The sequence below is a fragment of the Cavia porcellus genome, unplaced genomic scaffold (assembly GCF_034190915.1).
Source record: "Cavia porcellus strain 051 isolate PalLab524CR breed Dunkin Hartley unplaced genomic scaffold, mCavPor4.1 scaffold_6, whole genome shotgun sequence".
Lineage (NCBI taxonomy): Eukaryota > Metazoa > Chordata > Mammalia > Rodentia > Caviidae > Cavia > Cavia porcellus.
In genome coordinates this window covers 9,698,455-9,724,632 of record NW_026947489.1, presented here as the reverse complement: position 1 = coordinate 9,724,632, position 26,178 = coordinate 9,698,455, and the positions used below count along the sequence as shown (strand labels likewise).

At 46.1% G+C, this 26,178-nt stretch overlaps 1 protein-coding gene across 3 annotated transcripts in view; it reads right to left on the bottom strand.

The window, feature by feature from the left end:
• Positions 1 to 26,178, bottom strand: part of Adamts17 (ADAM metallopeptidase with thrombospondin type 1 motif 17) — a 327,254-nt gene that overhangs the window by 230,277 nt on the left and 70,799 nt on the right. The window lies entirely within an intron of this gene.

Here is a 26,178-nt window from a genome sequence, read left to right as displayed (position 1 = left end):
AGAGCCCTCTGAGCCTGTCTCCTGGGCAGCAGGGGCAACCTGGCTTTCAGTGCACAGTCAAGCAGCTGGCCCAGCACTGCAGCTCACTACCCACTCCAGCAATTCTGCTCTGTGGAAGCCACTTGGCCTTGGCACATTAAGATCTACACGTGAGGCAGCGCGTAGTTCTTCAATTGCCCGATGTCCCATCCCACCCCAAACAGGCACCATTCTGAATCCCCGAAGTCCACTGTCTAATATCCTGTCGCAAAGACAGAATATTTGAGTATTCAATAAACATCAATTGAATCTGAGGTGTTTTTTTACCCACTACACAGATAAAATACCTTCAAAATATACAAAAGAAAACTCCTTGGAAAACTATATTGGTCATACTTTTATAGAAGAGCAAAGCAGGGTCATAAATGAAAATGAAATGAAAAGTCCCTGGCAGGATGCTCCTGCCCCTAAACTTGTCCAAACACAACGACAAGTAGATAGATGTATTAGTCAGCTTCCCATTACTGTTAGAAATATCTGAGAGAAATCAACTCATAAGGAGGAAAGGTTTATTTTGGTTGCTGGTTTCAGAGATTTTAGTCCATGGTTACTTAGCTCTTGCTGCTGGCCTGTATGTCATGGTGGAACACATGGCACAGGAGGAGCCAGGGTCCCAGGATCCCTTTCTAGGACACGCCCCCAATAACCTTACTTCCTCCCATTAGGCCCCACCTCCAAAAGGTTCTACCCCACCCAACAGTGCCAGACACTGGGGGCTAAGACATGGGCCTTTGCGAGACATTTAAAATCCAAATCATCACAATACCCAAATTTATTTGTTCAATAAATAGACTTCATGAGTTAATTTTGTTATATAATAACATTCATCGATTGAGCATCTGTCCTGTGCTTTTGCTGGGAACGCAGCACGAGGACATGAAGACAAAGATGTGCCCACCCACGCTGTTCCCATCACAGAAGCAAACAGATAAACACATCGTTAGATGAACATTCGCTGACAAGCAGTGGAAAGGCTCTCTAATTCCATGCTATTCAGACAGAGGCTGAGGATGGGAGAGAATGAGCCACAGAGATGTCAGGGAAAGAGCTTGCGAAGCCTAGGAACAGAAAGTGCGAGACCCCTGGCGGACTGAGTTCAACAAGGGAGGGACAAGGAAGCTTTAAGGTGACTGGCACAGGCGAGCAAGGGCATCAGCACCAGGAAGTGAGGTCAGCAAGACAGGCCTGGTCACCTGTGCTGGGGCCGACAGGTCTGTGCGTTTTACCCTACGTGCTGCCCAAAGCCACTGAGGATTCTGAACAAGGAGCTCACATCAGCTGGTGACGATAAGAGTCGGCAGCCAAGGGTGACACAGATGCGGACCAAGAGGAATTACAGTGGCTTAAAAAAAGGGTGGGGGGGACTAATTAAGAATATGTTTTGAGGTCAAGCAGGCAGGAATTGCCAGTAGAAGTGTGGGGCAGAGCCAGACACGGTTTTAGCCACCTACTGTGATATCAGCACCTTGGAAGGCTGAGGCAGCAGGGTCACAAGCTCAGTTTGTGCCTGCACAACTTAACGAGACCCTGTCTCAGTACAGAAGGGCTGGGGGTATGGTTCAGTTCAGAGCCTTGAGATCAATCTCCAGGACTGCCCGCAAAGAAAAACGTATGGATCGGGCACCTTGGGAAACCAAGCTTTGGAGAACAGCCTGTCTACTAATGGATAGCTAATAAAACTCACAGCCGCCATTCCACATGAGGCACGCAGACACTGTGCCAAGTGATTTAGGCTTAATCCCCACAACACTGCCAGTGGGTAAGAGTCCCACAGCAATTCCACCCACAAGACAATACAGAAGGTAAAGGTTGAAAGCCCACAGCCAAGCACTGGTAAAGAGAAAGGCCAGACTGCCCTGTGGGCCCCTTCTCATCTGGCTCCTTGGTCCTACCCATAATCCTTCATTCCCAGGTCCCTCGGACTTTCTTTCACACACAGAGTGTGCAAAGGTGGGTGTGGAGGAACTCAACTCCTTGGGCCAACACAGTGACTCTCTTACTAGTTCCTTTTCCAAAATGCAAATCTCCCGGGATACTGACTTTCTCTCAAAACTTGTGTTTATCTTGGCAGTCAGAGCTCTGTGGCACAGGAAATGCTGCAACCAGCCCAAGGGCTGGCCCCGAGGACTCCCCAGCTGCTGTGCTCCCCGCTGCCTCTCTGGGATGCTTTCCATTTAATCAGTGGCTGTGCCAAGGTGGAGAGACTTGGCCATCCGGGCCACTCCTGAGGCCCCCGCAACTGCTCATGCACAGCTGTTTTGTCCTGTTTGACTTTGTAACCAAGGGGTACAGGAGACAATAGAAAATATCTGCAGTGTTATGAAACCAAACAAGAAAAAGCAGCAGGAATTCCAGGAGGAAGCATTCTGCTCAGTTGACTTTTGCAAATAACAGAACCATAACAACAATGAAGCTGATCATCTTGGAGAAACCACACGCCAGAACATTACAGGAATAGGGAAAAGAGCCCTCCCCGGCTGTTCAAAGGTGCAGGATGGCCATGCCTCCCTCTGCAGCACTGTGACATCAGGCCAGCAGAGCGCCACCAAGAGGTAGGACTCAGAAGACTCCTGGGGGCAAGAGGTGGAAAGGGAAGAGAATGTCCAGCAGTCGCCTCTTCTGCCATCAGAGACAGGAAAGCCACACCCAGCAAGTGGGGGACTGAGAGAGTGCAAGGGGCTCCCCTGCTGGATTTTGTTTTCTGGTGCCAAGGACAGAATCCGGGGCTATGACCACCCTCAGCAAGTGCTCTTCCACAGAGCTGCACGCTCAGGCCCCTACCTGAGTGTTTATCACATGGCTGTTTATCTCATGGCTGCTACAGCTGGCTTTCCTGAGTGTTCACACTCAGGTCCGTCCCTCCCATGCACACACTCACACACACCTGCCCCACACAGTTACACATCTGGTCTCTTTGGTACTGCTGAGACTTCAACTGGTGACCTCAAAGTCAAGTGCATGACCCACCGGGGAAAGCACAGTGTTGGGCATGGCCCCAGTGCATCTGAAGCAGATGGGCTCAGAGGACACCAAGGCTGCATCTCCAGCTCCTTTCCGGGTTTTGCCAAGCCTTGGACGACCCTTTGAGAGCCATAAGCTGAGCACCCCTTGGTTCACCACCATGGAGGACCTCCAGGGCTCTCTGTGAGGTCTGCTGAAGTCAGAAGCACATAACCAACATGGGTGGGGCGTTTGTCAGGAGTTCTGGGCCCTTTACCCCCAGCTCCTAATTTCCTTCTCACATCTACCTCTGGAGGCAGCAGTTGGCATGACTACAGATCAGGAGACTGGAACAAGAGGACAAGCAAATTGCATAGAGTCTCAGTGTAGGTACTAGAGCTAGGTGACGGCAGGTGCTGTGCTCAAAGCCATTATCCTCCCTCTCTCTCTTTTTTTTTTTTTTTTTTTTTTTTTGTCTTTTTCCTTTTTTATCGGTACCAGGGATCGAACTCACGAGTGCCTGATTGCAAGGCAGGAGCTTATGCCGCTGAGCTAAATCCCCAGCCCCTCCCTCTCTCTCTTAATGACCAATGCCAACTTCATGGAAAATCTGATTAGGCGGTAGGATACTTAGGACAAAGCTATTCCCTTGGATTTCAAGAGATAACCCCTTTCCCCAGTACACCTCAGTTTCTTAGTCATCCAGGTAATAGTTCCTGTTCAGGTTATTTCTGATCCTTGAGAAGCAGCTGGTCACTGTGATGCACATTGTATAAACCAATCCCCAACTGACAAGCTGTTCTGCCTCTGTACTTCCTGCTAGCTCATCTCAAATAAGCTCTTGACCACCAGTGATCAGGGCCTGATATCCTGGGAATGATCCTGATCACTGCCCATCAACATAAACGGATTGCCTCCAAATCCTGGCTGTCATTTGTTTCGGTGTTTCTGATCGCTGTAGTAACATTAGAGTCCATATCCTAATGACCACACGGGTCTGCAGTCCCCAGGGATGGGCTCAGTTACCAACTATAATCTAGGTCAGCTGCTGGAATTCTACACACTTGAACCAAAAGGATGTGAGGAGTAACTTGGCAAATCACTGGTTTCTGTAAAAAAAAGTAAATGTTTAAGCTGGGTGTAGCAGTACAAGCCAGTAATCACACTATTTTTGAGGCTGATGTTGGGGAGGATCACAAGTTTGAAGTCAACCTGGGTAACTTATTGAGGACCTGCTCAAAATATAATTTAAACAAGGGCTGTGGATATAGCTCAGTGCTCCCTGGATTCAAGTCTGTGTTTGTTTGTTTGTTTGTTTGTTTGTTTCTTTCTTTCTTTCTTTCCTCCTGTCTCTCTCACACATACACACATAAATGTTTAAGATATATACAGAAAATACAATGAAAACAGTAAACAATGTGAGCTAACCCATATAAACGTCACCTATGTCATATTTTTCAGGAAAGCATTTGAGCCTACATCTTGCTATGTAGGCTAGGGTGGCCTCAGACTGGTAGTAATCCTCCTGCCCCAGCCTCCAGAGTGCAAGGATTACAGGTGTGCACCACTGTGCTTGGCCATCGTATTTTTTTTTTTTAAATTAACAACCATAAGCAAATGAGGAATCACCAGCTGCAATAACAGAAAGTGAGGTCTGGTTCTCTAAACGTGGCCCCCACACAGGCAGCATCAGCACCAGGCAGCTCTATGTGACCCCCAAATCTGAACCAGGATGGGGCCCAGATGTCCTGTATTAAGGAGTCCTCAGGTGATTTAGAAATATGCTTATCCAAGAAGCACCCTTCACTCAGCAAAGTTAACAGGGAGCCTCTTCAAATATTTTACTATGTACAAAAATGCAAGCCCCTCCCTCACGCTCCCCCATCTTCTGCTCCAAAGGCAGAGCCAGGCTGGGGCTGTCTGGAGAGGGGGGCTCTGCAGTCAGACCCCGTAGTTCACTGCTTTAATCTGCTCCATGTGCTGCAGTGTGCAGGAGCTCACTTCCCTGATTCACGGACCCATCAGGCTCAAATCAAAGGCAGCGAGTGAAGAGGCCAGGCCCCCAGGTCTCCATGTCCCGACCCAGTCATGTAGCTCTAGATGAGGAACTTGGCCTCAGTGTCTTTTCTCGTGGACGGGATCCTCTGGCTCCATAAGAGATCTGAGTATAGCACATAATAGGCCCTCAATAAACATCAGGCCTCCCAACTTCTCCTCTTTGCCAAACTGCCAGTTGGGTTCTCACCTACCTGCCTTTGACCACCCAGCCTGGGCTGCCTTAGCCCTGATCTTAGACCCTGGTCTTGGCCAGCACCCTTCCCAGGAGGTCCACATGATGACAGGATGAGGAAGGCCGGGTCTGGTGTCCTGTGATGGGTTAAAAGGATGCAAAAACAAGGCTCACAGCACAGCTGGCCTGCATTTGGGAGCCACAAGTATGTTCCCATTTGACCCTCACAGCAGCCTGACCAGGGAATGCTGCTATCTTATTACACAAAGATCACTGTGTCCAGTAAGTAATTTACCCAAGGTCAAACACACTGCAACAACTGAAAGCCCGATCTGCTGAGGCGTGGAGCAGGCTAGGAGCCCTCCCCGCTAAAGAAAGCAAAGACAAGTGGTCCAGAGGTCCCCGCTTGCTCCCACTGTGGACAGCTGTCTACCCCGAGGACCCTTTCTTTGCTCATAGAGCTCAGAATCCTATAGGTGCTCAACACCTCTACAAGGCCAGGCTGACAGCGCTGTCACAAGTGAGTTAGTGAAGTCTGACTAAGAACGCCTCTGTCTCAGCAAAGCCTGAGGCCACGCCAGTAAACTTTCATGCCCTACTTCATCAGCCACCTGTCTCCCTTCCTATTTAGTTTTTCACTCTGTTGCTTACCTCTCTCTGTACTCTGCAGTTTACCTGGTGCCGTAATGTCCAGTGTCCACCTCGGCCCTAGAGGCCCGTGTTAAAGGTTTAGTCCCAGGGTGGTGCTCTCGGGAGGTAGTGGCCCAACGAGATCCCACTTAAGGGACTGCAGGACGCTGCTGCCTTCCTCTCCTGCCCTGCCTGTCCTGCCCTCTGCCTCTTTTTCTGGCCACAAGATGAGTGGTCTTCTCTGTCACACCCACACCGTGATGTGCTGCTGTGGCCCAAAGTGACAGAGCCGACTGATGGAGGACTGAAACCATAAGGCTGTGACCCAACACAAACCTCATCTCTACACTGATGGTCTCCCGGTGTCTGCTGCAGAAACAGAAATCTGAAACACTTAGGGACCACATCTGCAAGCTCTATCCCCCACCGAAACACTAGCTCCATCGCGACAGGAACCTCTGAAGGTGTCTGCATCGAGCGTCCCCAGGACTGGAGAGGAACTTGCATTGTGGAGAGAAGAGGGACAGTGTGGCCAGGAAGGACGGCAAAGGCACATGCCGCCCCCGCGTATTCATGCCACAAAAACATTAGTGTAAGGCCATCAGGTCCTCACGGCCCTCAGGGCAGAGAGGAAGTGCACCCGCTGTGGAAATGTGTTCCCCACGCTCTCCCCTCTCCAGCTAGTGCAGGAGGAAGGACTATTTCAAGATGAAGGCAACTGAGAAGCAGTTACAGGAAAGGTCCTGTCTTCCCTCTCTCAGGCAAAAAGGAGGACATAAATTTGTAAAGGTTTCCTTCTCCCCTCTACTGGAAAGGACGAAGTCCAGTGAGAACTCCAGGCTGGCCCATCCGAGGAAGGCAAAGAACCACCCCATCATCAACTTGCTGAGCAAGCCTTACCTTCCACTAAGTCCCTCATTCATTTGGTTGGTAAAACCAGAAACTCCAAAATCAACTTCCTTTGTCATGTCACCTCTAAATATTTATTGTTCTTTTCAGAAGAATCTTATATGCCCAAGTCCTAACAGCCCCGTTGAGGCATGAGGAAGCACGACTGAAATATACAATGAGTACGGAAAATTTTAATAATTCATTTCCAGTAAAGACACATGGTCATTAACCCCCTCAGAGTACTTCTCACTCTTAGCACTGCTCTTGTCCTTTCTGAAGCAGGCCTGGAGTCTTCTTTCCTCTCTTTAGGAGTGTGGAAAGGCCACCTGAGGGGAGGTGAGCTGTGAAAACAGTGTGTCCTCATCCTTACTGGTCTCCACACCATGCAACTCGCAGCTCGTACCCAAATGACCACGAAAGGGATCTTAGCTACTTTCTCATTGTGGAGATGCCACTGGACACCCACAGTCTAGAGGAGCAAAGGCTTATTTGGACTCATAGTTTGCAGAGGTCTCAGGCCACTGTCTGCAGGCTCCAAGGCCAGGAGGAAGCAGGAAGAGAGGGGGGAGACAGGAGGACAGAGGCTTCCAGGCCACACCCCCAGGGGCCCAGCTCCTCCCACCAGGCCTCACCTCCCAACATCACGTTTGGTAGACTGAGCCGCCAGTAAGGATTGGGCCCCCATGACGCAGTCACCTCCCCACAGCCCAACTTATGAGGCATATGAGGATTTGGGGAGGTGCCAGATATCAACCGTAATAAAAGGTAAGCACTGGGAATCAGCTCAAGATACGTGCTGTGCAGTTAAAGATACTCACGAAACAGGATCATCCGAAATGCTTCATAAACTGCCAAGGATGATGAGACAGAAGTGTGGGGATTGATGGGGAATATTTTGAGAGGGATTCGTGGTAATGAGTCTTTTACTATAAATTTAAAAAATAAATATTCACAATGTTTTTGATCACACTGCATGCTTATTACCGAGGATTTTTGCATGTATCCAGCATATATTTAAGTTTCCATTTGTTTATCTCTTGTTAGTCTGGGGGATGTTTTTCTCAGTTCCCCAGTCAGTGAATTTAAAACGGATGGATAGGTTTATCTCCTCTACAAGTCTAAGAGTGTTTTCATTTCTTCCGTAAACATTGCTTAAGTTCAGAGTATGGTCCAGGTTCTAACACATCCTGGGTGTCACCTACCAGAAAGATAAAAATCTTCATGGCTTTGCGGCTTCAGAGTATCCATCGGAAGGAATCTTGGAGTTACTTAGATATCAGCCTTTCTGCAACCGAAGTTGTAACACCTCAAATCTCAGTGTTGGAACACACAAACAGTCTTCTCATTCATATGACAGCCAAGGTCTCAGGATCTGTGGTCACTTCGCTGGCCTTAGTTAATCGATAAAAAGTGAGCTCCAAACACATTTACAAGAGGTCTGCATGGGGTTAAAAGGCACGTGTCCCCCTAAAGTCTCATGTGGTCATAGGTGGGGCTTTTAAGAGGTGGCTGCATCTAAAGTGTGTGATGCTGAGGTCAAGGGTGTGCGATTAGTAACTCAGTCTGTGGACTGGTTGGCATAGTTCAAGGTGGGATTGAGGATGCCCGCCCCCATTGAGTATGGGCGCTACCCACCCTAAGTACATGTGGCCTGGAGAGAATTTAGGAGACAGAAAATGGGCTAGTGTCGTAGCTTGCTGCTGCTATCTCCTCACTACTTGCTGCCTTCCTTCCTTTTGCCCACCGTAATGTCTCTCTGTGACACCCCTCTGCCCTGCCACCTTGCCCTGGACTCAGCTGAGTAAGGACTAAAACCTCTACAAACTGTGACCTGAAATAAATCTTCGCTGCCCTAACCTTGGGTGTTGCACATTCTGTCTCAGCAACAAGAAAAGTAGCAAGAAACTTGGCCACAGCCAAGAAGCCTGGGAAATTTCATCACCCAGAGAGACAAAATACCTGCAAAAGCATCAGCTGAGTCTTTACCAGAACCCCCACGATTGTGGCATACAGTATTAACTCCACCTCTCCTTAACCATAGCTCTGCCCTTCTCTAACAACTTCTCCTTACCCATGCTCCACCCGTCTCTATGCATGGCGCAGCTTCTTACCAGCCATGACACAGCCCGTGACCACACATCACTGAAGCTTCCTCCTACCGCAGCTGTATTGGTGAAGAATTTCTCATGCCAGACATCTACACTTCAAAGGTTGCTTGCACCAGAGTCCTACATAATAACCAGACCCAGCTCTGTTCTCTATTCAACTGAGCAGAGCAGGAGGCTGTCCTGATATAACCTTCTCCTCCCTTCCTGTAGCACTCTGAGTTTCTTAAAGTGCCTATCTGTAGAAATTGAGGTTAAAACCTCAGAGCAGCCAGCTTCCAATCTCACAAGGGAGAGTTGAGGATTCTTCAATATAATGAACACACACAGACCATAAGAGCCTAGTGAGCTGCCCGAAATATGCACACTACAAACAAACACTCTCCACCAAATTACACTTCTGACTCTGGAGAGTCACTTGTAGCCAGAGCCTGTGGTGCATTCTAAGCACCACAACGGCTTCAGCATGACTGACCAGGACTCCCTATACCTCGGCACAACAGCTCAGCAGTCTCTGGGAAAGTGAGCCCTTGGCTTGACTAACGTGGCATTTTAATACCAAACATTGCTGAGAACTGCCCACAGTCCAAAAATATCAGCACTAACTTCAATAAGTTGTAGTCCTGGCATGGTCCAATCTAGCCCTGGAATCCAACCAGTGCAGCACGACCTACCAACCGAAAGAGAAACCTGCAAGGATCCTGGCTTCTGCTTGCCTGACTTTCAGGACATTACCAGACTCCAGCAATGCCATGCTCCCTCCTCTCGTCACTGTCTCTCACCTGCCTGAAGCTGCTCCCTCCTGGGGATCTGTTATGCTTTAGATCTAAAATGGCCCCTAAAAGTCTCCAGTGTTCAGCACTAGGCTTTGTGAACACACAGGAACACAAAGATTCTAACTTCATCAAAGGAGCAATCCACTGATGGATTCAGAATTTGATGGCATTTGGGGAGGTAATAGAAACTTAGGGCCTGGGTGAAGGGAGTGTGTCATGGGGGAAATGGCTTTGAAGATTGTATCTTGTCTCTGTCCCTTTAGCTCTTGCTCTAGATCTGGTGAACACATGTGCACACATGCTTGCTCCCTCTTCCTGGTTGCCATGAGGTGAGCAGGTCCTTCTGCCATGCCCTTCCCAATGATCTATACACCACAGGCTTAAAATCAATGCAATAAACCAAGGACTAAAACCGTGAGCCAAAATAAACGCTTCCTCCTTTAAGTTGACTTCTTTGGGTAGAGTGTCACAGCAACTGAGGTCTAGCTCCCTCTTCCAACCTGCAGGGGACTCCTGTCTCAATTCCCTACCCTGCTCACACGCCATCCCAGGACCCAGCATCCTTGGGTCACCCCACTTCTCCTTCCCATTAAAGGACGACCCCCTTTCTGTAAATTGCTCTTCTCGCATCCCAAGCATTTTTCCCTGGGTAAAATCTCTGAGAAGTACTAGAGAATCAAACTTATAACCTTGCTCCTCCTAGCATCTCATCTTTCAAAAGAACTTAAATAAAGAGCTCACAGCATACAATGCAACATGTGAATGACTTTCAAGCTTACAGCTCAGTCTTATTTAGTACATTTGCACTGCTGTCTGACCATTGCCACCACCCGGTTTTTACCTTGTAAAACAAACTCTACAGCCACTAAACAGTGGCCTCACCCCTCCCTCTGCCGAGTCCCTGACAGCCACCATTCTACTTCTGTCTCTATAGAAGTGACTATTCGATGGACCTCACGTACCCAGGACCATTCAGTACAGACTCTATGTGACTGCACTGATTCCCTCAACATACTTTCTTCAAGGTACCATGTACCCCGCTGTACACGTCACCTTTCCTCCTTTTAAAGGCTGAAGAATATTCCACAGCATGTATATATACTATTTCATTTGTGTGTCCTATCAGTGGTCATTTGCACTGCTCCCACTTTCTGGCTACAGGAATAATGTTGCGATGAATGTGTGTGTACAAATACCTGTGCAAATACAACCCGAAATAACACTGAAACTCCATCCTACTCAGGAAAGAATAGCTACCATCAAGATCACAAAAACCAACAAATGCTGGCAACGTTGCACAGAAAAAGGAAGTCTTCTGCAGTGTGGGTGGGAATGGAAACCAATACAACCACTCCAGAAATCAGTATGGAGAGTCCTCAAAAGACTAAACCTGGAAATTTCATGTGACCCATTAGACTCCCCTGGGCATTTTCCCTACGGAGTTAAAGACAACATCTGACCTTGCTACATGCACACCCACGTTCACAGCAGCACAACTCACAATGGCTAAATCTTGAAAATGGCTTATGTCTAGCAACAAATGGATAAAGAAACAATGGTATTTATATACCTCAGAGTACTACTAAGCCACAAAGGAGGGAAAACTTAAGCAATTTGCATATAGGTAGATGCACTTTGAGACCATAATGCTAAGAGAAGTAAATCAGACACTGAAGGTTAAATGTTGCATGGTTTCTCTTGCATGAGAAAACCAAAGTATAAACAATGTAAAGAGAAAAACAAAATATAACAATAGCAAACAGGGAGACAGACCTTTGCAGATGGGAGGGGAATGGGGGAGGGGTGAGAGGCAGGGGCAGGGGAAGCTAGGACCAAGTTGCAGTGTGTTCATGTACCAACAATGCTCCGTGATAAATGCACTCACGTTTCACAAGCACGTACTAATAAAAAAGGAAAGGAAAAAAAACCCCTCAAATATCTGTTCAAGCCTTTGTTTTACGTCTTTTGAGCATACATCCAGAAGAGGAACTCCTGAATTGTGGTTTTAGGTTTCTGAGGGACTTGTGTCCTGAAGCAGACGTGCCATCTTACATCCTCACAACAAAGGTTCCACTTCTCAGCATTCTTGCCAACATTTGCCATTTCCAGGTGTGATTTGTTTTGTTTTTGCGACCCTCGGGAGTGAACAACCCAGAGGCTTCACACGGATCTCTCTCTCTAGCCCTTCTTTTAGACAGGGTCTTGCTAAGCTGCCCAAGTGGGGCTCAAATTCAGGATCCTCCTGCTTTGGCTGTCAGAGCTCTGGGATTACAGGTGTGTGCCATCACGCCTGGCTATTTTTTTTTCTTGGCAATAGCCATGTTAATTGGTATGTTCCATCACTCTTCTAACCCTCATAATACCTTTGTATAATATTCATTTTATAGGTGAGGAAGCAGAGTTGGAGATCCAGGAGTCACACACGGATGGTGCAGAAGCAAGATTTGAATCCAGAGCCCATGCTCTGACTAGAGCACTCAGCCCGCCCATCCCCTTCCAAGGAGTGGTCCGAGGATGAGCTCACTTCGCAGACACAAAAGGGATGCGGAGGCCAACTGTACAGGACACGGGGCTGGGACCTCTTCCTTAGCTCTTAGAGATGTCCTGGGCTCCCGCAAACAGGGCAGGAGAGTTTGTTCCCATGGGACTGCAGCAGTGGCCCTGGTCCCTCTTCTGCTCACTTCTCCAGCACTGGCTCCCTGTGGGCAGTAGCCTGCGGGCCCCATGGCTGTTCTTCCTAACGACAGCAGTGGCATCTCTCACAGCCACCAGTGTGCTCCCCCTCCCCTCTTTCCACTCTGGGCAGGCTGTGTTTGTTTCTACCAAGCTAGTAAGTGTGGACCTCGGGAGTGAGTCAGAAACACATGACTGGGGTAAGAGCTGTGCCCCAACAAGAGGAAGAGTAGGATTTTATCCCAAGCAAATCCTAAAGTGTTGATGACCAGGAATGAAACAACCAAGGGAAAAACACAGCAATGCCTCTGCCACTGTCACACGAAGGCCATGCTAAGCCGCCAGTGTCACTGCCACCTTGAGCAGCTGAGCAGCTGCCTGCCTGAAGAGTGGTCAGCTCTGGGGCCCTTCCACAGGCTCTCAGAGCACGGAAGCCCGAGGGAGGACAGGCAGACAGGGCACCCTCTCCCCAGGCCTCAGTGTCCAACGGGCCATGAGGCCTGGACCGGGCGCTCGCAGCTACACCCTCTTCCACCTCCCTAGTTCTCCTTCTCATTTGAACATTTTCTTCCCATTTCCCAATATCTGTTATATATTTTGGTCCTTATGTACCCTTGCGGTTTGTCATGCCAGAGAAAGAACGTGATATTTAAATGTGCGCTGAATTTATTTCACCTAAGAGTGTGACGTCAAGGTGCACCTGGTTAGCTAGAAATGTCTCAATTTATCCTTCACAGCAGAGTTCTACTCCATTATAGAACATTATCTTTCTCCATTCATTGGCTGATAGGCATCTGGGCTTCTTCCAAGCCTTAATACAAACTGTGCTTCTGTAAACGTGGATGTGCTTTATATTGCTGTGGGGTGATGTTTTCAATTTTTTCAGAAAGGTATCAAGAAGGGAAATAGCTAAGTCAAATGAAACCTCTAGTTTTACGTCTTGAGGAATCTCCACCCTGATTTCCACAGTGGTTGTACCAGTCTGCACTCCCACCAACAGTGGAGAAGGATTCCTTCTCCCCCACAGCCCTGCCAGCATTTGTTAGTGGTTGATTTCCTGATAACTACCATTCTTTCTGGGCTGAGATGGAATCTCAGCATTGTTTTAATTTGCATCTCTCGAATGACCAGTGATGTTGAACATCTTTCCATATATGTATTTGCCATTTCTACTTCTTCATCTGAGAAGTGTGAACCCATTTCAGATGCCCAGTTTTGGAATGAGTCTTTAAATTGATGGGGGGAGTGTACTTTTGAGTTCTTTATATATTTTAGTCCTTTATCTGAAGAACAGCTGGCAAGAATTTTTCCCCACACTATAGATTCTCTCCACTCAGTGGGTAGGTTCTTTTGTTGAACAAAAGCTTTTTGATGAGCTCACAATTGTTGATTTTTTGTGGTATTTCCTATATAATAGGGGCTTTGCTCATAGTCCTCACAATTGCCTTCAAGTGTTCTACCTTTTCTATCTTCCAGCAGATTTAGTGCTTCTGGTTTAGTATTTAGATCTTTGATCCACTTCTATTTTAGTTCAGCACCTATAAAAGATATGATCTAGTTTTAATCTTCAGCATGTGGAAAGTCAGATTTTCTAGCACCATTTATTAAAGAGGCTTTCTTCCAGTGAAGGTGTTTGGCTCCTTTGTCAAAGATAAGGTGGCTGACTGTATTAAGAATTCTGCATCTTCTAATTTCTTCCACTGATCCTTGGACCTGTTCTTTTGCCAGTAAAAAAAAAAAAACATCATGGTACCTTTGTAGTATAATTTCAAGTCAGGGATTGTGATGCCCTATGTCTTGCCTTTGTTGCCAACAAATTGCCTCTGCCATTCTAGCTCTCCTCTGGTCCCATGTGAATTTTAGGACTGTGTTTTCTGATTCTGAGATAGGCTATTGGTATTTTGATTGGGATTGCATTAAATCTACATAAGTTTTGAAAGTATGGCCGTTTTCACTACACTGATTCTTCCTGAGAACAAGATATCTTTCCATTTTCTGATATCCTCTCTGATTTCCTTTATCAAAGTACTATAGATTTCAATGTAAAGGTCTTTTACATCCTTTGTTAGACTGATTACTAGATATTTCAGTTTTGGGGGTGCTACTGTGAAGGTGTTGTTTCCCTAATTTATCTCTTAGTGAGTCTGTTATTTGTGTATGGGAATGCTCCTCATTCTTGAGTGTTGACTTTCTATCTCGCTATTCTGACTTTGTTTATTAAATCTAGAAGTCTTTTTGTGGAGTTTTGGGGCATCATGTCAGCTGAAAATAATGGTAATTTAATTTGTTCCTTTGTTATTATTCCTTTTATTTCTTTAATTTTATTTTAAAAGTAGTAAAACCCAACAAAGCAGAGTGAAGACAATCAAAACAAAACAGTGAAAGTGGTACAGAACTTAGAAGCAGGATAATAGGAAACAACAGTGGCTACCATAGTGTGTGTGTGTGTGTGTGTGTGTGTGTGTGTGTGTGTGTTTGTTCTAGGGATCGAACTCACGACTGAGCACTTGCAAGGCAGGCACTTATGCCACTGAGCTAAATCCCCAGCCCCTACCATAGTACGTCATGTTATCTTCACAATCATTGTACACCTATCATAGTAAAATCAAATAAAAAACAAAATAAAACTAATCAGAACACTGAGTAAAGCAAAACAATAAATCAGAACAAAACAAAGCAGTGAGAATAATACTGGATTTCAAAAACTAGATAGGAGGAATTCCCCCATGTTTGCTATATTGCATACTGTTGTCCTCCCAGTAGATGCCCAGACTACCAGCCTGAGGCCTGCAAAGTCAAACAGTACAAGCAGTTAGTCATTTTTGTATCTCAGTTGCTATCAACTCAGGCTGTCCTCCGAACTAGGCAGTTGCTTACAGGGGCATGAGGGTCCTTGATTCTCAGCTCCTGTTGGTCGGCTCATGGGAGGAGCGATCTGGTGTCTCTCTTCCTGGCCTGGCATGGCTTGCATGGCTTACTGAAAGGGCAAATTGGCTTCTCTTTGATTTTCATGTGCTCCTCCCAGACCTAGCATGGCATCTGCTGATTCACGGGAGGGGCAACCTGGCTTCTCCCTTTTATTTCTTTCTCTTGTCTAATTGCTCTGGCTAAGGTTTCCAGAACAATACTGAAGAAGGTGGTAACAGTGGACCTCCCTGTCTTGTTCCTGATTTTAGAGTGAAAGCTTTCAATTTTTGTTCATTTAGTACAATATTGGTTGGTTTGTCATAGATGGCTTTTATTAGATTAAGACTATTTCAATTTTCCATGGGGCTGTTTTAAAATCACAAATGGGTGTTGGAATTTGTCAAATGCTTTGTCTGCATCTACTGAGATGCCCATATTGTTTCTGTCCTTGACTGTCAATATGGTGTATTACATTTATTGATTTGCATATGTTGAACCATCCCTGCATTCTTGGGATGAATTGGGACAATGGTCATGGTATATAACCTTCTTGATGATTTGCTGAATTCTGTTTGCCAATATGTTACTGATTTTTGTGCCTATGTACATTAGGGAGATTGACCTGTAGTTCTCTTTTTTGGTTGGATCCATCTCTTATTTTGGTATCAGGGTAATACTTGCTTCCAGGAATGAATTTAGGAGTATAACGTCCCTTTCAGTTTCATTAAAGACTTTGAGAAGTAGTGGCATTAGGTCTTCTCTAAATTTCTTGTAGCATTTAGGAGTTAATCTGTCAGGGCTTGAGCTTTTGTTGGTAGGCTTTTAATTATATCTTCATTTTCATTAATGCTAAGTTTTTAAGAATTTTTTATCTTCTTGAATCAGTTTTGGTCACTTACATCTAGGACTCTGTCCATTTTTTCTGTGTTTAGAACCCTTAGAAAATGACTACTTCTCAGAGATGTCTTCCAGAGGTTTTTGGGTTGTGATTCTGTTGCAAGATCCTACCTCTTGAACTTACTGGGGATTGAAGGTTGCTGTCATTTCATCTATCCCCTGGTTCGTTAGCACTGGCCTACAGTATCACTAATGACCCTTTGGCACTCTCAGTCTTGACATACCAGGAAGAAAAATTAATTAGAACAGTTATGTCACTTTGGCTAAAGTAGTACAATCAGCAATAACAACAGCATCAAACACAGCCTAGAAAATGACAAACTGTGGTAACCATTGATTTGCTACCTTTAACCATATGAATTATATTTGTGGTTACATAACAAAATCCAAAACAAACCATATAATTGTGCACATTAAGTATGCCCTCAATATGGTGATTTACTCTCAGGGTTAAAGATTTCAAAGGGGCCCGGGGGAAAAATAGAGAACTACAAGAAGAGGAAGAGATCATAAGCAAGGCTAGAGGACAAAGGAAAATTATGCAAACTTTGGAAAACTGATAAAGAGGGAAAGAGAAGGAAGAAATATAAGCAAGAACAGAACAACAAAAATAATATAAGCATTGCTCACACTCAAAAAAACAAGATCAAGAAAAAAGAAAACAAAAGCAAAACAGAAGAAAATAAGAAAAAAAAATGTCCTCTTCAAAGTGCATCCCTATTGTCACTGTTAGAAAAATTGATGGGGGCTGGGGATTTAGCTCAGCGGCATAAGTGCCTGTCTTATAAGCAGGCAGTCGTGAGTTCGATCCCTGGTACCGATAAAAAGGAAAAAGACCAAAAAAAAAAAAAATTGATCCATGTTGATTAATCCCAGAAAGCCAGTCATAGGTTTACTGTGGGGTAGTGGATAATCCCAGGAAGCCTACACCTTTAGTTCTACTGAAGTTGAGGCTGGTTTCTGTTTGCGAGGCTGGAACTTGACTTGTTCAGCCTGCAACATTCCATAAGGCTCCTGCTGGCTTGAACTCAGCTCCTCGACTTCTTCCTGACTTGAAGTCAGCAGCCTCAACCTGACTCTGGAAAGTGCTAGATGGAGCCAGCAGGTGCTCAGAGTTCTGAGCTCAGTTGGCCCCTCTCCAAAATGTTTACCAGTCAATCACCCTCTGCTGGGAGACATCTGAACCTGAATACGCACCAGCCACTGCAGTCTGCTGCATCCATTGCTCCGCTCCATCCACTGGTGTGTTTCTCTCTGGAGGCCTCTGGTGTTGCCTATAGTCACTGTGCATCTGCAGGTTTGAGCTGCCCCTCCCACGCAGAGTCAGGACGCAGGAAGAACATGCAGCTTGCCACCTCCTCTTCCTTTCCTGAAGTCTCTTTGCTCTTCCTGCGGGCTTCATTTCCAGCTTCAGATTCTTACTAAGTCCAAGGACTCACTTCCCTCCTTCCCTAATTCACATTGCTCTGGACGCCGAATCTCAGAAAAGGGATTTCTCTGCTGTTCACCACTCTGCCATCTTCCTAGAAGTAAATCCTCCTGCTTCTCAGTCCTAAGGGCAGCCACATGCCTGTGGGCCTCTGCCCAGTTCCAAACTAACCCTTGTTCCCATTGGCAGAACCCCATTCCATGCAAAAATGTATTCACATTTTCACCACTTTCTAATGGGGCCCAGCAATTATGGAACCTCAGAGGAGATCCTGGCAGGAGGAACAAGACAAGTCGAACTGTTTCCCTTGGGGCCAGTGATTTCAGTCAGTTATAGAGTGCCAGCCAAGTCCCAGATGCAAAGCTCCTGCGGTGGAATCTTCTTGTACAGCCACGAGAGCACATAGGACTTTTGGGGAGGAATTTGCAAGAACTACAAAAAAAATTACAAACCTTATAGGCACAGAAGATCCTCTCCAGACCTTCTGGTATAGGAAGCACACACACTGCACACTTCCACAGGCACCCAAGCATATGTGGCCGTGTGCAGGCTGAGACACAGACACACATTTATACTTTTATTCACCTCAGTCACTATTTTTAAGTCATGCATAGGGCACCCATACAAAGAAAAGGCAAGAAAGTCCCTGTGGTCTTTCAGCCCTACAGCCCCTACAAAGTGTCTTTTAGAAGACCTTTTCCAACATCCAGATGCACCTTAATTGGCATTTTTGAGAAAATGCTCTCTACTGATAATGTAAAGCTAAACCTACCAAGGAAGGCACTAGCGTACTAAAGTGCCCACTTTTCTGCTTTGCCAACAACTCTACTAGCTAAGAAACTCAACCTGGCTTTGTGGACACATCTTAAAATTGACAGAAAACCACTATCCTAACTCTTTTAAGGGGATACTATTTTTGCACAGCATGAGGAGAAAGGCAGAGTGTGCCAAACCAGTTTGCACCCCAATGGCTGGAGGCACGCACATTTGATGCCCCAAATTGAAAGCTTTCTTCATGAAAAGCACAGAATATGGTCAAAAGCCTATTACAAATACTAATACAACTCTGGTAACAGATGAACTTTCTGGAGACTGCAGGCTGTCTAATTTGGGACAACTAATATAAACAATTTTTAAGTATTGGTCTTTGTAGCCTCTCACAGCAGATACAAATGACCAAGTGTGGATAAGCCTGGATCTGAAGTACTCATGGATCCAAAATCAGATGGATCTTCCAGGATAAGAACTCAGTCATACAAATGAGTTATTTTTCCTTTGGTGATAATTCCCTGATGCTACACACAGGTGTTCCTTGACTTACTCATGATGGAGTTACATTCAGATGAACCTATTGTAAGTTGAAAATATCCCAAGTCCAAAATGAATTTACATGAACACCCCTGACCCACAAAACATCCGAGCTTCACACACAGCACATGGCAGAGTTCGCTGCTTCCCTGGTGACCAAGTGGCTGGCTGACAGAGAGCTATCGAAAGGTCTGGACCATGTATCCATATCATGGGGAAAAGCAAAATCTGTAATGAAGTATGATTTCTACTGAATGCATCTTGCTTTTGCACCATTTCAAAGTTTTTTTAAAAAAACTCTTAATTCAAACCACTGAATTCTGTGACCATCTGTTCTTCTAACATAATTTTGAAGCACATGTGAAAGTTGACATCTCTCAGGTTACAAGAAATAACAAAACAAAATTAGAAAATGGGAAAATGCCCAGAAACTCAAAGTTTAGTCTTACAAGTAAAACTTTTCTATGTACCCATAACTGGACTTTCCAGTCTCACCCAGTAAACAGAATTTCCAATATCTGTTTTTCCTCTCCTCTTGATGGTACCAAGTTTATCTGCATGGCAAGTGTCAGCTGCCTTCACAATTGAGTGGAGTAAACCTTAAGATCTGCTATGGAGCAGCCGGGCTGACATCCTCCAACAGTCGTGTGGTGGTAACTGGACCTTTGGTTGTGTTGGGTCAAACCTACTGAAGTCACTGCAAAGTCTAGACTGGCTCTGCCATTGCTATGGTGAAGTCACAGCTGCGCAGCCTGCTTGCCAAAGCCAGCAAGGTGTTTTAAATATCTTTTCTGTCTAGGGGATACCACAAGCATTCCTGATAAACAGAGCTGGTTCTGAAACAGCTACAGTTTTGTAGAGCTTATTAAGGAACACTATGAACAATTTGTGGTGTAGCTGATTGACACTTCTTTTGACATTTGAAAACCAGCACCACTAAATGAAGACAGCAACAGCATTATGACAAAAAGAATAAAGCCTCACATGTAAGGCGATTCCCAGAAGAGATTCTCAGCAAAGGCTCCAGAATGGGAATAAATAAGTGGTCTGTGGTGACTAACAGGAAGGAGATAAAAATACAGGCTGACTCATAAATTCTGATGTTGTTATATGTATGAGGTATGTTCTTTTCACTCCTAAGCTCTAAATTATGACCTCTCAGGATTTAAAATCCTCTCTCCCTGACATGACCAATGAATAACGACCCAATGGGTCCAGCACTGTGACAGGTCAGCTAGCCAGTCTCCCACACCTTTCCCTGATTCCCCAGTTCCTTTCAATTTTGTGGCTTTGTTATCATTTGGATTTAAATGTCCCCCAAAGTCTCCTGTGTTTGGAAGGTGACTGGATCATGGGGCTCTGTACTCAGCAGGGAATTCACCCACTAACAAGTCCATAGCTGAATGCCCTGTCAGTGGGTGGGACCTGGCTGGAGGTGGTCCTGGGGGGGCATGAGCTAGAGGGGTGCTATTCTTATACCAGCTGCCCCCTTCTCTACTTTCTGGCTGCTCTGGGCCGAATAATTTTCCCCACAAAACCGCGGGCCATGCCATTTCTGCCAACAAACAGGGAGCCATTGGAGCCAACCAAACATGGGCTGAATCCTCTAAAATTTTATAAGCCAGAATAAACCCCTCCTTTAAATTGCAGGTGTTGGGTACTTTGTCCCTGAGTTAGGAAAGCGACCGATACGCTCATCTGGGGCTGGCCTGAAACAGACCCCAGAGACCAAGGCTTCCTTTCCAAATACCAAGGCCCTAGGTGGAGACACTCCCTTCCCTCACTTCCTCCACCCACACACACTCCCTTGTTTCTCCCTCACAGACAGACCTGGTGCCTGCAGTCTAGTGGCCACATCTCTAAAGTTCCCCCAGGCCACCAAGACGCATCAGTGTGCAGAACGAGGGCTGTGGGTGACACAGGAAGGGGTCATCCCGTTCCAGGGTGAAAGCACCACAGAAACATTCAGGCTGGAACAGCAGGGCACAGGTACGCAGACCAGGCTCAGAGCATCCTGTATGCATCTGCCTGGCCTTGTGTGTGTGGCTGTGGGACGTCCCCATTGTCCTTCCTGAAGGACTCTACCTCTCCTTACTAGAGAAGCAAAGGAGAGGCTTCTCCATTAATTGCAAACTATTACATGGCCCAAAAAGAAAAAATGTTCTAGCCTGATTTAGGCTGTCGAAAGTCACTGAAGCTCAATTTACAGACAGAACAGGAACAAGACCAACATCCCACGCTCACTGACTGTAACTCAGACATCTGCCTGGTCACTCGGCAGTGGACGGAAGAAGGGGCTGCTCTTTGAAACAGAACGTCAGAAATGTACAGTCTCACTGTCTCCACACACCTGCCTTCTCAGCTTTCCAGACACCGCCTGCCTCAGCGGTGGTGAGAGCACTAACTGTTACTCTAGCTACAGCAATTTGACAGATGGAAATCACACCCCAAAGACCAGGTCTGGAGTGTGCAGGCCGAGGGGCTTTCTACTAGGAACGGATGCCTGCATCTGCTGGGCCTCCTTACAAGTTGCCTTTCTTCCTAACATGTCCTTCTCTAAGATGGAAATGGGCAGAATCCTGAAGAGTCATCCCTCAGTCCTTCCTACTGCAAAGAGGACGGAGGAATGCAAGGGTCTTCTGTTGTGGTGTGTCCAGTTAAGATCCATCCAGTACAGAGGAGCTTGGTAAGGCCTCTCTCTGTATGGCAGGGATAAGGACAACCCTGAAACCAGGGCCTGGGAAACCCCATCTTTTCCTGCATCAACCAGATCCCTGTGAAGTCCAGAAGTAGTAAGTCCTGTGCTCCAATCGTTAGTAAACAACTGGATGGCAATGTGTGAGAGTCACTTTGGACTGTCCAGGATCCATTCTTTAACCTGGCCAAAGTGTACTGTCCCCTTTTTCAAGGACTTCCCTACACACACATCTATTTTTTCTGAAATGCCATTGTCTCCCTTATGGAAGTACAAAGCACCACAACCAACCTCATCTCAGGGCAGCTAAGCATAGGGAGGGGCAGACAGAGGCCACCCAACATGGCCACAGCAGCATACACACCAGACAGGCCCTGCCACTGACCTCTCAGGTCTCCCTGCCCTGGGCTCACCTGGTGCCGCCATGTTTCAAGCCAAGTTGTCTAGACCCTTCCACATCCTTCCACTGCTCCTAACTCCTAACCCTGCTGGCTTCTCATCTCAGCCATTCAGACTGACAGGCTGGGCTACTTCAGATCGGACAATGCAGAAGAAAAGTATTTTTCATAGAAACTCGAAATCCACTCAGATTCTCAGAAGTTCCGCCAATGTATCTGTCTTCGTCACTTTCTGTGTCATTGGGATAAAATACTTGACACCCATAACTTAGAGGAAGAGAGGGTTATTTTGGCTGATGATTACAGTTTGTGGTTGGCTGGCTCCAGCCAGCAGAGTGGAATAAGCTGCTTATATCACGGTAGCCCAGAAACAGAGAGAAGGGAAGGGCCAGGGAGGAGCCGGGTCAGCCCCCAGTGACCCACTCCCTCTGACCAGGCCCCACCTCGTATAGACCATCAGTGGACTAATCCCCGCACTGAGTACAGTGCCTTCAGGACACAATCACCTTCCAAGCACGTGTGACTTTGGGAGACATTTCAGACCCAATCCAACAGTACCACTATTATAGTATTTTAAAAACACTTATAATGACTAGAGGGGAGGCGTGAAACTTCCAAAGGACAGAGACTACTCTCAATTTGCACAGCAATTTCAAGAGTAGAGCTATGTGATCGCATAATATTGCCAGGGTACTGAATGCCATTAAATTATATACTTCAAAATGGTTAAGATGGCAAGATGTATGTTACACGTGTGTGCGTTAGCTTTCCACCATGGTAATTAAGTCTTTGAAATAGTTCAGCTATTAAAAAAGAAAGGTTTGCTTTGGTTCTCACTTGAAGAGATTTCAACTGGTTGATGCCATTGCCTGTGGACCTGCGAGAGTAGCCACACACTGAGGTGGGAGCAGAAGGCGGAAGCTGCCCCTCACTTGTCACGGCCAGGAAATGGGGGAGACAAAGTGAGCAAGAACACAGAGAAACAGCGTCCCGAGGTCCTCGCTGACAGCACTGCTCTCACGACTGCACCCTCCCAAGTAGGCTCTACCACTTTCCAGTAGCATCCGGCAGGGCACCAGGCCTTCCACACATGGGCCGTTGGGAACATCCCAGATGCAGACAACCATATAAAAATTCAGGCTAAAACAGAAGCCAAGATACTGCTTTCAAATCTCTTCAATTAATACAAAATAAGCCAAAACCAAAATGGAGTGTAGGTATCAATAAAAACCCACCAGGACTTGTGCTCTTCACTGTACGTAAGTGATAGCCTAATAAATACAAGAAACAAGTGGTTATAACCTAGTTATATAACACTGGCAACCCCTAGATTTCCTAGTGACCTCAAGTATAGATGCCTCCTTATCCGCAGAACGCAGAACACAGCTGGATCCTGAGCTCCCAAGGCAGCTGTCCCAATCTTTTCACATTGGCAAGTGCGTATCTCTGTGATTCGGACTTTTTCATTCTGTGCAAGCTAGACAAAATGTAAAAATAAACCGGATGTTGGGATAACAAAATTGAGGAGATGGACTACAGACCACTGGTTTCCAGGGATTAGGGAACGTAGGCGCCTCTAAAGGGCAGCCCAGGTGAGTTTCTTAGAGGTGAGAAAGCCATTCTGCTCCTGACTGTCAGGGTGAATGGAAAAATCATGTAAGACAAAAGCAAATAACTACAGTCGTCCCTTTGTATGTATGTGTGAAGGGTTGGTTTCAGGATCCCTTCATGTACCAAAATCTATGGAAGTTCAGTTCCCTTGCATAAAACAATCAGTTGTTTGCACGTGATCTATGTACATTTCCCTTCTCTCTAGATTATTCATATCTAATACAATGGAAGTGCTGTAGAAATGGTTATATTGTATCGTTCAGAGGGAAAAGACAAGTCGGGAGTCTGCACATGTAGAACCCCCACGCACTTTCAATCCACGGTAGATTGGATCTGTGAATGGGAAACCTGTGGACACCCAGGTACATACACTGTTTATATAAAAACACATTAAAAACAAGTGATAATGGGTTAAGATCCACAGTCTAGTTCATTGCCTTGGGCCCACTGACTTCCTGGTTCTGACAATGTAACGGTAAGATATTACCACTGGTGCAAGCTGGGTAATAGGAACGAGAGATCTCTCTATTATTTTGGCAACATTTTGTGATTCTATAATTATTTCTAAATTTTTTTTTAAAATATTGTAGATACAGAAATAAAAAGCGGATGTTGAGACTGGTATATAACAACCGTAGCCCAGTTTCCAAATTTGTATGAATTTCCAATCACCTTGTTCTTACTGACTTGATAACATGCACAATTATGACCCATTAAAATCTTACTAATAGAGCACCATACAAGATCAGTTCTTTAGTAAAAGTTGAAAATGGTGATTTAAAAATATTAGAAAAATAACATAGTAGAAAGTAACAGGTTGCTAGTTTGGCCCTCAGCTAGCCAGACACCGGATTAAGAATGAAGAATGATTACAAATGGTCCCTGCCACCAACAAATATTTTCACTCAGGAAATGAGACTGGGACACCACAGAAGGGCCTGAGATGATCCCTGTTACCAGGGATATGACTGAGTGTCAAATGGATACTATTACGACCTGAATTGTGCTCCCCTAGCCCAGCAAATCCCATGTGACTGTATTTAGAGAAAGGGCTTGGAGAAATGTAGTCAAGGTCCAGGTGGCCATCTGCAAGCCAAGGAGAGAGGCCTCACCAGAAGCCAAACCTGCAGACCTGGACCTGGGACCTCTGGCTCCAGTACTAGGTGGCGATAAATTTCTGTTGTGTGAACCAAGCAGTCTATGTTTGCTATAGCACTCTGAGAAAACCAACAAAACTAGTATGATGCTTTGGTTTAGAAAAGGGAGAAATGCTTGATTCCAACTAGCTTCCCACTCTTCCATGGGGGGCTCACATAGAGTACCTAGTTGGAACCAGCGATGGAGTCACACCAAAAGAGGAATCTTTCATGTGTCTCAAAGAAAACGAGAGCCAGCTGTCAACCACAAGAAAACTACGTGCTCAGACGCCTGCTCACAGACACTGGGGCTCCTCTGCTCAATCAACCAGCCCACAATGATGGGTGAGGAAGCCTCCCACATCCCAAGCCAGGTACTGAGGACAGAGGCCAGAGCTCAGCTCGGGATAGGGTAGCCTTGGAGGTGGGGGCGGGGAGAGGCAAAGGCAAGGGCTGTATGAGGACCAGGGAGTCAGATAACCCACGGGAGCAGGGGACAGAAACTCCCCCAGGAAGAGCTGACCCCGCAGGACTGAGAAGGAGGAGGCTACACAAACCTTGGTAGCTCAGGAGATGAACAGAGATCAACACACATCTTCTAGAGCCCCAACCAGACTTGGGCCTCCGTCAGCTATCCTTGGGCACAGCATGTCTACAGTGTCACTGTCTAGTGATTCCATTATGGATACAACCCCAAATAACAAGGCACGGTCACTGGCTGGGTTTGACACCTTGCTCTCTCATCTGTTTAGAGGACTGATGAATCAAGAAATAATCATTTCATGAACTCTAACATGTGAAACAAATTTTAGCTAGCATCATACTAGATTTTGAAAGGCCTTTTATTTAAATCACTGACTCTGCTGTGATTATTTCATCGAGAAACAAAAGTGGAGGTTTACAGAGGGTCACCTGCTCCTCCCTGGCAGAGGCGGAGTGGAGGCCTGCAGCTGGGGCTCCCTGAGAAGCACAGATTGTTATCACTCAAGTTTCACAATATCACATCTCTGTCTCTCTATTATTTTCCTGCAATTTAAGGGACACAAAGCTCATGCTTTTGCTTTTAGCAATACATCTCCTGACCTCCTGGTTTGTAAAAGGTTTGTGATATGACCAAAATAAAGGAAAGAGTCTTGGCATTTCCTCTATAAACCTAGCACTCTATCCCTCTCCCTGAAGAATGGTTTCCACTTCATACGAGGTATCTCTGAGAATAGGAGAGAAAGGAAAACGGTAAGGAAGGGGGAAGGTGGGGAAGAAGAAAAGGAAGGGGAGGGAGGATGGAGCACATGCTTTTCCAGGCCGCATGCTGGTATTAGTACAGTCTGGCCACAAAGCAAGTTAGCCCGAGGCCCCGCTGATCAAAGAAAAAGGCCAGAATTACAGCTAAGTTCAGAGTGCTCAGTAAAGGACACTCATAGGAACCAGCATGAGCCACCGTGTCTGTGACAACGGCATAACCCAGCAAGTAACCCTTCTTGTCTAAATGACCAGGACTCTTACAGCTAAATGT